This window comes from Tupaia chinensis, unplaced genomic scaffold (assembly GCF_000334495.1).
Source record: "Tupaia chinensis unplaced genomic scaffold, TupChi_1.0 Scaffold000368_1, whole genome shotgun sequence".
Lineage (NCBI taxonomy): Eukaryota > Metazoa > Chordata > Mammalia > Scandentia > Tupaiidae > Tupaia > Tupaia belangeri.
In genome coordinates, this window is record NW_006159865.1 from 132,091 (window position 1) to 143,157 (window position 11,067).

Genomic DNA, 11,067 nt, shown 5'->3' on the forward strand with positions numbered 1-11,067 from the left:
TCTGGACAATGCGATGTGCACATGCTTTTGAGGAGAAAAATAAAAGTTTGGGGACCAAATCATTCATTCTTTCTTACGGATTTCGAAAAACTCGATTTCAAGTTTATTTTCTAAATCAGGATCCTGTACAGTGAGCTCGGTGTACTCAGAGACTCACTAGACTTTTAAATATTATGACTCTGTATGTATTATCATATTGTACCAACCAAGAAAATAAGTAAGGAGCTTGGTGCCTTCGTAGACATCACGTTACTTATCCTCCATTTCCTCTCCAACACACGGTCATAACCAACAATTCCTACAGGGCTTTTTCCTTTTTTCCCCCCTTAATTTTTCAGAGGGTGCCTGAGCTTGCAGGGGTGAAGCGGAGGTGGGAGTGAGAAAGCGCCCTCCGTGGAGAATAGTCACTGTGATCCTTTATATCTCCTTTCAGGAATTTGGGCACTCAGGCACATGCACCTGGTGTGTTCCTAAGCTGCCGAGTCTGGACTCTGCCAGCTGGCCAGGTAAGATGCAGCCACCCCAACCATCAGGCCACGGCTGGCCCTACGGGACTGTCATGAAGGTAAATCAGGTTGTCTGAAATGTGCCCTGCAGAGGAGCGGAGTACACGGTGAACACCCTACGAACATTGTCTGTTACACTGAGAACAGTGAAGAGGACATAAATGCACCTAGAGCAGTTATCGAAAGACCTTGATTCATGAACAAACTACCCGTTTAATTCATCTTTATTTAAACGTTCTAAAAGACACTTTGGAGGACAGGAAGACGGTCTGTGCAATAGAGTTTTGGACTGGACAGATTTTCCCTCTATAATGTAGAAATGAGAATCACATGTCATTTCAGACAGGAGCTGGAGTAGCTGACTGGGGAGTTCTTCCCTGCTCCTTCTCAAATGTGTTTGTGAACTCCTCTCAAGGCTTAAGCGAGGATTAAATCGAGATAAAGACACCATACTGCAACTACATTTGTTCTAAATTTAGAATGTGCATTTAAAGGTGCCTATTGTTACAGGCAAATATTTCTCTTCTGTCCCTCTATTTTTTGGGTGACACGGACTTTTTTTTTTTAAGCATCTGTCATAAGTAAATATGGACTCAGAAAATATATTACATTTCAAAACTGTTGATTGCACCTAATTATGCATGTAAATTGCTACTTCAAGCATGCAGACAGCTTGCAACATTTTGAAAATTTTGCCCTACTAGTCATCTGAGGTATTTGTGTTACTATTTTTCAGTTGCCTTAAATGACTCTTTATTTCCCGATTAGCTTTCCACTAATGATGAGCCCGTGAGGAATTCTGACCTCTTGATGTCTCTCCCTCAGATGATTCGAATCAGTGCTTTGAACAAAATCACCCTTCTTTCTGTTTATTCCAGATCTCTTGACTTTTTAAGTCACTGAGGTAAGAGTTTACAGAAAGGAGTCCTGGGAGAGTAGTTAATCCAACCCCTTGCTACTCAAACTGTGGTCCGTGGACCTGAAGTATCCCACCTGAGGGCTTGTTAGACATGCCACATGTCAGACAAGAACCTAGACCTACTTGAATCAGAATGTACATTTAACCAGATCTACAAGTGATTACCACCATATTCAAGTTTAAGAAGCACCGCTCTAGCGCATCATATGGCTGACCTTCCTACATTAGAATTCTCTTTGCTACGCAAATATTCCCCTAAATACCACCCAGAAAGACCAGGAAAACACAATATTGCAACTTGTTTTTACCCTCAAGACATTATATTCCCCACCCTACTCTCACTCCACCCCCGAATCCTTAGTGCTGCATAATGAAAAGTTTCATAAATTAAGAATATGTTTATTGGGACCAGCAGATGGTGTAATGGTTACGTCACTGGACTCCCACACAATTGACCACGGTTTGAGTCTCAGGCCCTGCGGCTTGAAACTCATGCCAGGCATGTGTGCATGTGTGCTCACAATCCCCAGAGGAGAATAGAGGAGAAGGGATTGAGGCATGGCCGTCCCCCACCCCCGGGGGTGATTTCTCACTTTCTGTTTCTCTGTCTCTCTGGCAAGTGCATGAACCCTATACCAAAAACCTCTTTAAAAAAAAAAAAAAAAAGTTTATGTTGTGCATATCTCTGGTGAAGAATAAGAATTTTTGAAAATCAAAAGAAACTAACCTAAAATTTACTTTAAGTGCACTAAATTTTATGCAAATGCATGGAACTAGTTCCTAAAAAACGTGGGTATTCTGACCTACTTGAGACTTCGAAGTCCATGGTTCCTCTCCACGAGATGACCATGGCTTCTCCTACAATGCAAACAAAGTGACAAGAAGTGACAAGACTGTGCCTGTCCAATGACGAGCTAGTCAAGCTTCGATAATTTGGAGTAAGTTTGAAATAAATGATGGGCCCCAACTTCTTTAGAACTATCCAGTTATCATTTTAAAGAACTGTTTTTAAAGCAAATACAAATACAGATGAATAAATCGTTACTGAAAAGGGCTATGTGAACTCACCTGGACAATATTCTTCCACTGAAATTGTGAGTCAGCAGGTCTGGATTTGGGCTTGAGAGCGTACATTTCTATCAGTCAGGCGAATCCTGTACTCCAGTCTTCGAACCTAATGAACTTGCTTTATTCTCATCAGTGGTTCTCAAATTTTAATCAAATGGGGGAACTTTTTCAAATTTTCAATGCCCAGACTCTGGGAGCAGGGTTGAACATGAGTACTTTTTTTTTTTTTTTTCTCTTTTGGGAGAGGTTTTTGGTATAGGGTGTGTGTGCTCGCCAGAAAGAGAGAGAGCGAGAGAGACAGAAAGTGAGAAATCACACCCCAGGGGGAATGGCCACACCGCAATCCCTTCTCCTCCATTCCTCTCTTGGGATCTTGGGCATACATGCACACATGCCCAGCATGAGTTTAAGCTGCTGGGTCCGGGATTTGAACCACGGTCGACTACATGGGAGTCTAGTGACATAACCATTATGCCAACTGTTGGTCCCCAAACACGAGTACTTTTTAAGCCTCTGCAGGTGATAACCATGTGTAGTCATGATCAAGGGGCAGTGCTGGAAGTTAGTCAGTGCCTCGTCAAGTGTGGGCCTCAGACAGCAGCAACATCACCTGGGAACTTAATAGAAATGCAAACCCTGGTGCCCTACTCAGACCAACTGAATGAGAAACTCTAGGGTAGGGGTCCAGCAATCTCTGTTTTAACAAGGCATGAGTTTGATACATGCCCAAGCTTGAGAACCATTGCTATGATCGAAGCGTCTTTATGATAGCATGTTAGAATCACCTGAAAAGTGTTCACAAAATACTGGAATCCTCCCCCCATTAATTAAATAAAAATCTCTGAGGATGAAATCTATCATGGTAATGCTTAAAAGTGCTCCCAGGTGATTCCAATTGTGCAGACAAGGTTGAGAAACATTTGTGTAGACTGAATTTTTATGTATGCAAATTGGTGTTTCCATGGAGCAGCAGTTTCTTCTATGCTAGTCTAAAAAATCTTGCCTTAATCTGCAAAAATGGAGTACCTGGAAAGGTAAATTTAGAGTACTTTCTTAATTCTTATAGGTGCAAATTAACATATTCAATATTTTCTGGTTAGCCATTTATTTATTTTTGTAACATGACAGTGGTTTCTGCTTTCTGCAGCATTTGGCGTGAAATGACTCAACGTGACTATGAAATTTATACCTTGGCACCAGCTTACAATGACGAGAGGTTCCTTTGTCAGGTTAGTTAGCCATCTTCGGGGATGTCACTATAAATCAGGGAGCTGCTGCTAAGGGACTCAGCACCTTGCTCCCCAAAGTGAGGCTCACAAACCAGTAGCATCAGCATTACCTGGAAGCTGGCTGAGAATGCTGACTCTCAGGCCCCACCCCAGGCCCCTTTAATCAGTACCTGCCCTGTTAGAGGCCAGGTGGCCTGTATGCATATTTGATGTCTGAGAAACCCAGTTCTAGTGTAGCCCTGTAAGACACACAGGTGGCATTCAACCAACAACCTGTTCCTGACTCACCCATCTCTGGGCTCTTTACAAATCTACACCCATTCTGAGAACCTGGTAGAAGGAGCTTCCTAAATAAAGTTCCAATAGTTGAGAGGAATCTACAGGCATTCCTCGCTCTGTTTTAACCCTTCTGTGGTTAGCACCACTGTCTGGCAGAAGAATCTGCAAATGATAGAAATGCTCTCTCTGCGGTCTTCAGTAAGTAGCCACCAACTACATTGGCTATTGAGCACGTGAATTAAGCTAATGTGACTGAGAAACTGAATTTTAATTTTATTTCATTTTAATTGATTTAAATTTAAATAGCCTCATGTGGTTAGTGGCTCCGGTCTATGTCCAGGGTAATCATCCTTCCTTTGCTCAACCCTTATTCAAGTTCTCAGGTTGAACACCGGCCCTCCTGCTCAGCTTTTGTATGTATTAATCCCCAGTGAACGCACCAGGATGAAAAACATCTGCCTTGCCACCTCATTTACATAATAAGTAACATTATGCTTATTATTTTGAATGAGAGGAGTTTAACTTGAATTAAATGCCACCAAAAGTTGTCAAAACCTTTTTCATAGTATTCATAATTACGAAGCTTTAATTTTACAGCCTTTTCAAACAGCAGCAGACATGGAGTGCGTTTAGAAACTGCCTTAAGGAACAGAGACAGAAGACGGCAAATGGATTCAGGGTAGAAGACACGTAAAGATACTCCTTCCCTGGAGTCTCATCACTGTCTAATGGAAAGTTGCAGACATTAAGAGTGCATCTACGTTGAAAGCAAATACCAAAACTTACAGATTACTCTCAAAATGTACGATAAAATAGATAAAATACAAAGCAAAGGAGAGATCATGGAGTTAGCGATGCTGGAAAACAACAAAAGAAATTCAGAATGAAAATACACTCCACAGTTAGTCTAAATGTAAGTATCTAATCTGTGGGACCCACGGAATGCAATGGGATGGGAGAGAAGGGAATGAAACAGAAACAGTCATGATTTGAAGACAGATGCAGCCCCCTTGAGTCTCTTCTGGCTTGAGAACGACAGTAGTCACCAGAACTGCAGAAGTAGTGCCTACCATCCACTAAGGGTGCTCAGCGCAATGTCTCCTAAAATCCCCTCAGCAGCCCCGTGAGGTAGGTGTGATTGGGAAAGAGATTATTCAAGAGATTCAGATTATTTTAACTGGCACACCCCAGAAAAGCAGAATAAAAATAAGCAGTTCTCTACCTGAGAGGAAAGAGGACAGTGTTAAAATAAAGTCAGCCCTTTCCTTTGATTGAAAAAGGATGTGTACCGCTTCCAAGCTGGCTTAGCCACAACCTACCTTATAAAAGGAGGCTGACGCCGGGGACATATTTCAGCAGGGGCTGTGCCTTGCCCAGCTGCTGATTTGGTGCCGTGTGATTCAAGATTATTCCCACAAAGAAGTGTGTAGCTAAGGGCAACAGCCTCTCTTCTGCAGGATGGTCACTTCACAGCAACTGAAACCAATAAATAGACTGCTGTTGTCCTCAGGAAAGAAACTCCAAGGGACTTCAGACAATATGATTTCAGGAGGCTGTCCTCAAGCTCAGACACCATTCAAATCATCCTGACTTTCATGCAGGCACCTGAAGACTGGCTTTACTCAGACTCTCCTTTGCCTTGGAAACTGAGGGCAAGTTCCTTCATATTCCACGTCGATTTGCCTCAAAAGGAAGGGACCTGAGTGAGGATGAAAGAAAATGAAAATATATGCTCCCTTCAGTGGTGGACAGCAAGGACTAAACCACAGTTCTACTCCTACAACCTGGCTGATATCCCTCGCCTCACAACATGACTTATTCCAATTAAACCATGAACCCAAATAGTTGTTCTAGGCAATGTCTTTAGGATCCACTACTTTTCATTTGTCCCAACAGGCATATTTCTTCAACAGATGACTAAAATGACAGGCTTAGTTTGTGGAATTAACAGCTCCCAGGGATTCTGAACTTTAATTTCTGGGTCACCAAGGACATGCCAGAATTAAGAGCAGTCACATTCTGCCCCAGCCAGTACTGGAGCAATTCTGTTGCGGTGAGGTGGCCCTTTGGTTTCCCAAATCTCATACGAAGTATCAGCTGGCTCTAGACCTGACAGGTGCTCCTGGACACTCGGAATTCAGGAACGTGCCCCGGAATCACTTCTTCCCCTCACCCTCCCACTTTAGGCCATCTCTGTGCCCTTTACTTTGATCTGCGTCTCCCAGCTTGGGTTTCTGGCTGCCTTACTGGTCATTTTTATTTCATATTTACTACATTAGGAAGCTCCTGGCTGGACGCTAGATCCCAGAGATGGAGCAGATGGTGGCCTTTGTCTTGTGAACAGCAATCGTAATATAGATACTTAAGGTATGTTCCAGAATATTATGGGAAACTCCAGGAACAACAAAGTCAATTCAGGGTACTCTTTCTCACCAAAGGTTTCAGCAGAAAGAGTGATTTCCCTGTGTATCACTCTAGAAGATCACTCATAAGTAAACCACCAAAGTTCTAAAACTTAGACATAAGGCCAAAGAATATGTATGGCCTAAATTCTTCATTTCTGATAAAGCCCACATTACAGGAAGCACCTTTTATCTGTAGGCAAATGGCCCTCCTATTTGTGAGCACCAGCATCAGGTAGACAAGCCCACTTGGGCATAACAGTATGAATATATGCCCTGGTTAGAAGGTAAAAAGAAAAGACCAGCAAATTCTGCTCATATTTCCCCATATTTAATAGCAGATAAGCCTGGGGCAGAGGGAGAGGAGTTGAGAGATGCCAGGAATGTTGTGTTAGTTGAACTCCCTGTCCACAGAAAGAAACATCAGTGGTGAGGAAGAAGGGTCATTCCCCCGGGCAAATCCTGCTTCAATTCCAGCCCTACAACCCACGTCCCAATCCCTGTCAATGCCTGGTGTCTCCTATGGTGGGGGCAAATTCTAGAAACCTACCATGGACAGCTCTATCCCCTGCCTCTTACATCCACTCACTGGTCCTCTATGGCCTCTAGGTCACTGTCAACTGTACCAGCCACACACCCCTCAACCGCAGAACTCACTTATGGGGTCACAGACGTGGCTGGTCAGAATTAACATTCCTAGTACAAAGCTGTAAAGGATTAAACTCCTGACCCAGCTCTCATTAGCATCATGCTCGTATCAACTGAACAAACCAGAAATTTTACGGAGGTGTAAAGCTTGCAGAGGAGGTGCTCTAGCAAGCACCTTTTATCTTATGAGTACCTAATAAATATTACATGTTCATAATTTGGCTTTTTAAACTAGAAATTATCTTTCATTCCCTTGTACAGTGTTTTTAAAGACCCACCTAATGCAGTGCTTTGCGCATGGTGAGAACTAAATAAATGTTTGAGAATGAATATTAAAAACCTTTTATGTGAAGACTTAGAAATGACTTTGCATCTCATCTTGGAAGGTTAAGTCTTCAATAAAGTAAAACAAGAGTGAGCTCTTTGATGGCCCAGCCCAGGTGGGGCCGCTGCGAACACAACCAACTGCAGTACTGGAAGCCAACATGGCTGACCTCCTGTTTGAATCCCCAGATCTGTTGATTTGAATCACGCTGGGCATGCGTGTGGGCACCCACAGTCCTGAGGAGTTAGAGGGCTGGGGATGTGATGACACCCTGGCAAGGATACCTTCTGGCTCTCTTGGGTATTCGGGTGTGTGTGTGTGCTGGGACAGTGATTAAAGCACTGGACTTCCACAGAGTCAACTGTAGTCCAAACCCAGGGGCTTGAAACTCATGCCAGGCGCACGTGTGTGCATGCACAAAATCCTGAAAGGAGAATGGAAGAGAAGGGGTTGTGGTGAGGCCATCCCCCCGGGGGGTGATCTCTCACTTTCTGTCTCTCTCTCTCTCTCTGGTTAGTGCACATGCCCTATAGCAAAAATCTCTATTAAAAAAAGGGGGAAAAAAAAGCTCCCAGGGAAACCCGTAGAGTGTGGTTGATAAGACATTTTAGTGGGTGACACATTCCTTTTTAGTACAGTATTCATATTCCTTAATGTCATACCTGGGGGGCGGCAGGTGGCATGGTGGTTAAAGCTCTGGACTACCACATGTCCAACCATGGTTCAAGGCCTAGGCCTGACAGCTTGCTTTCTCTCCCAATCTCTCTCTCTTTCTTTCTTTCATTTCTGTCTGGTGAGCACATGTGCCCTATACCAAATTTTAAAAATGATAATGATAAAATTAAATAAATAATTATTTTAGAAAAAAGAATGTCATACTTGCCTAGAAATTAAGGCATAAGTAAATGCTAACTGTTCGATTTTCTCACGGCTCCCTCTCTTACCCACAGTATTCAGTCTTCTAGGTCTGCTGACATTGTTCTACCAGCTGTCGTTAGTCACCCCCTCTCTGGTTCCTTGCTTGTCGTCAGCCTATTTTCCCATATTTCACTCAAACTTTGTCAAGAGGCTACTCAGTCTTGATTTCTCCTCCTCTTCTATTTCCTCACCAACTCTCTTTTCTTTTCTTTTCCCATCCAGCTCCCAGTTCTACTCCTGGCATAGTCTTTCTTCAGAGAACACAGAGAACTTCAACTTCCTCCTCTTGAGGAAATAGCATTCCCTACTAATCATTAGAGATGTTGAGCATGGCATTAGGTGTTTTACCTATCACATCTCTTAATACTCATAACAGCCTTTTGCAGTGATCATGGTTAGCTCCCTTATATACACAAGGAAACTGAGGTTCTAACAGCTAACACAGCTGTGCCCAAACCACAGTCCAATAATAGCAGAGCCAGAGATTTGACCTCAGGCCTACCTGACTGAAATTTCATGATCCTGTCGTGTGTGTGTGTGTGTGTGTGTGTGTGTGTGTGTGATAGTTCGGTGTCAACTTCACTAGAATACCTAGAAAAAACATTACTTTAGGTATATCCATGGAAGTGTTTCTAGAAAGAATTGATATACAAGTGTGAGTAGCCTTGATCTATAAGAAGATCCACGCTCATTATGGGTAGAAATGATCAAATCAACAAGAGGCCCAGAAAGAACAGAATGAATGGGTCTCTCTTGAGAAAGAGCAAAACAGAGACTTCTACTACTGACTCCGACGTAAGAACTTATCTGCCCTGGGATGCCAAGTTTCACATTGGGACCCCCACTTCTCAGGTTTTCAGGGTGTTACATCACTGACTCTCTTGCCTCTGAGGCCTTTAGGATGGACCAACCCATGCTAAAAAAAATCCCAGGACCTCCAACTAGCCGGTGATCTATGGTGAGACTTCGCAGCACCATAATTGTGAGAACTGATTCCCCTATTAAATTCTCTGTAGAGAACCCTGACTAATATTAATAGAATACAGCAATGATATATTGCCATGTAACAAATTATCCCAGAACTTAATGTTCTAAAACAGTAGAGTCATTTGTATTGCTCTCACATCTGCAATTCAGGCAGAGCCTGGCAGATGTGCCTCCACCCCATGCCGCCTCAGCTGGAGCAGCTCAGGTTGCGGCCAGAGGCTGTACATCTGAAGATGGCTCACTCACGTGGCTGGCTGCAGGCTGGGGGCTCAGGGACTGTGACTTACCAAATGAACTCACCAAAGGCTGCTTGGGCTTTCTCACAGCATGAGGACTGAGTTCCAAGAGCAAAGAACCTAATAGAACAAGACAGAAGTGCAAGACATTTTTAGAACTTCGTCCCATGGCATCATTTCTGCTAAACTTAGTTGGAGACAAACACAAAGGCCACCCAGGTTCATGGGAAAGGGACATAGGCTCCACTTCTATACGGCCAAGTAGCACAGGACTAAAGAGTATGGAGGACAGGAGGAAACATCGTTGTAGACATTTGTGGAAAAATATTAGTTGCAAGATCATGTATGAATCCCATCATAAAGATGACTTTAAGTCTTTATCCCCAAGTCCTGGCATCTCTTCTGAGGCCAGTTCCACACTTCTGATCATCTATTAAAATTCTTCAAAACCCAGATTCACAAAGCTCTTTGTTAAAACCAAGTCTTACTCTATTGTTACCTACATTATCAGCACCATTCTTCCAAATGATCTTGGCTGAACAGTTCACATGCAGCTCTGACTCCACTTGTTCCCTTCTCCCCACATCCAAATAGTTGTTGAAACCCATTCATTCTGCTTCATTAAATAAACTACTCGTTTGCTCAGTCTTTAAAAAAATACTGAGTACTTGGGGCCAGCAAGTGATGTGGTGGTTAAAGGCACTGGGTTCCCACATGAGTGACTGTGGTTCAAATCGGGGACCTGGCAGCTTGCTTTCTCACTTTCTCTTTCTCTCTCTGGTCAAAGTTTTTAAAAAATAGAATTTAATAAATAAACCTTTTTAGAAATATTGAGTACCTATTATGTATTGGGTCATAATGTATTTTTCTGTTTTTGCATGACATGCAAAAATGTGTCATGACTTTTCTGACAACCTAATATATGACCCTGAATTAATTATTGTTAGTTTTTTTTTTAAGAGAGGTTTTTGCTATAGGGCACATGTGCTTGCCAGAGAGACAGACAGAGAGACAGAAAGCAAGAAATCACCCCCTCGGAGGATGGCCACGCTGCAATCCCCTCTCCTCCAGTCTCCTCTCAGGACCCTGGGCCCGCATGCACACGTCCCTGGTGTGAGTTTCAAATTGCCAGGTCCAGGACTCAAACCACCATTGACTACATGGGAGTCCAGCATGTAACCATTACAACATCTGCTGGTCCCAGTTATTGTTAGTTTTTAATGTCAGAGACACAATGATATACGAATATGTATCTATAAAAAATATATATAAATATACATAAATACACATACATGCATATATATACATATATATGTATGTATACATACCTACACATATCGTCTTTGCTTTCAAGTAGCTTATAGGCTACTATGAAAAGAAGAGACAAATCAACAAAATGTATGATTTTTATAAGTATCATACTCCAAGTAAACCCAGGTTTTGAGGTTGCAAAAAAAGGGTATGCCAACCAATTTACAGTGAGAGAGAGGTAGGGGAAAGGAATGGGAGAAGAAAGTAAACTCTGATCTGAGTTTCAAAGCATAGTAACA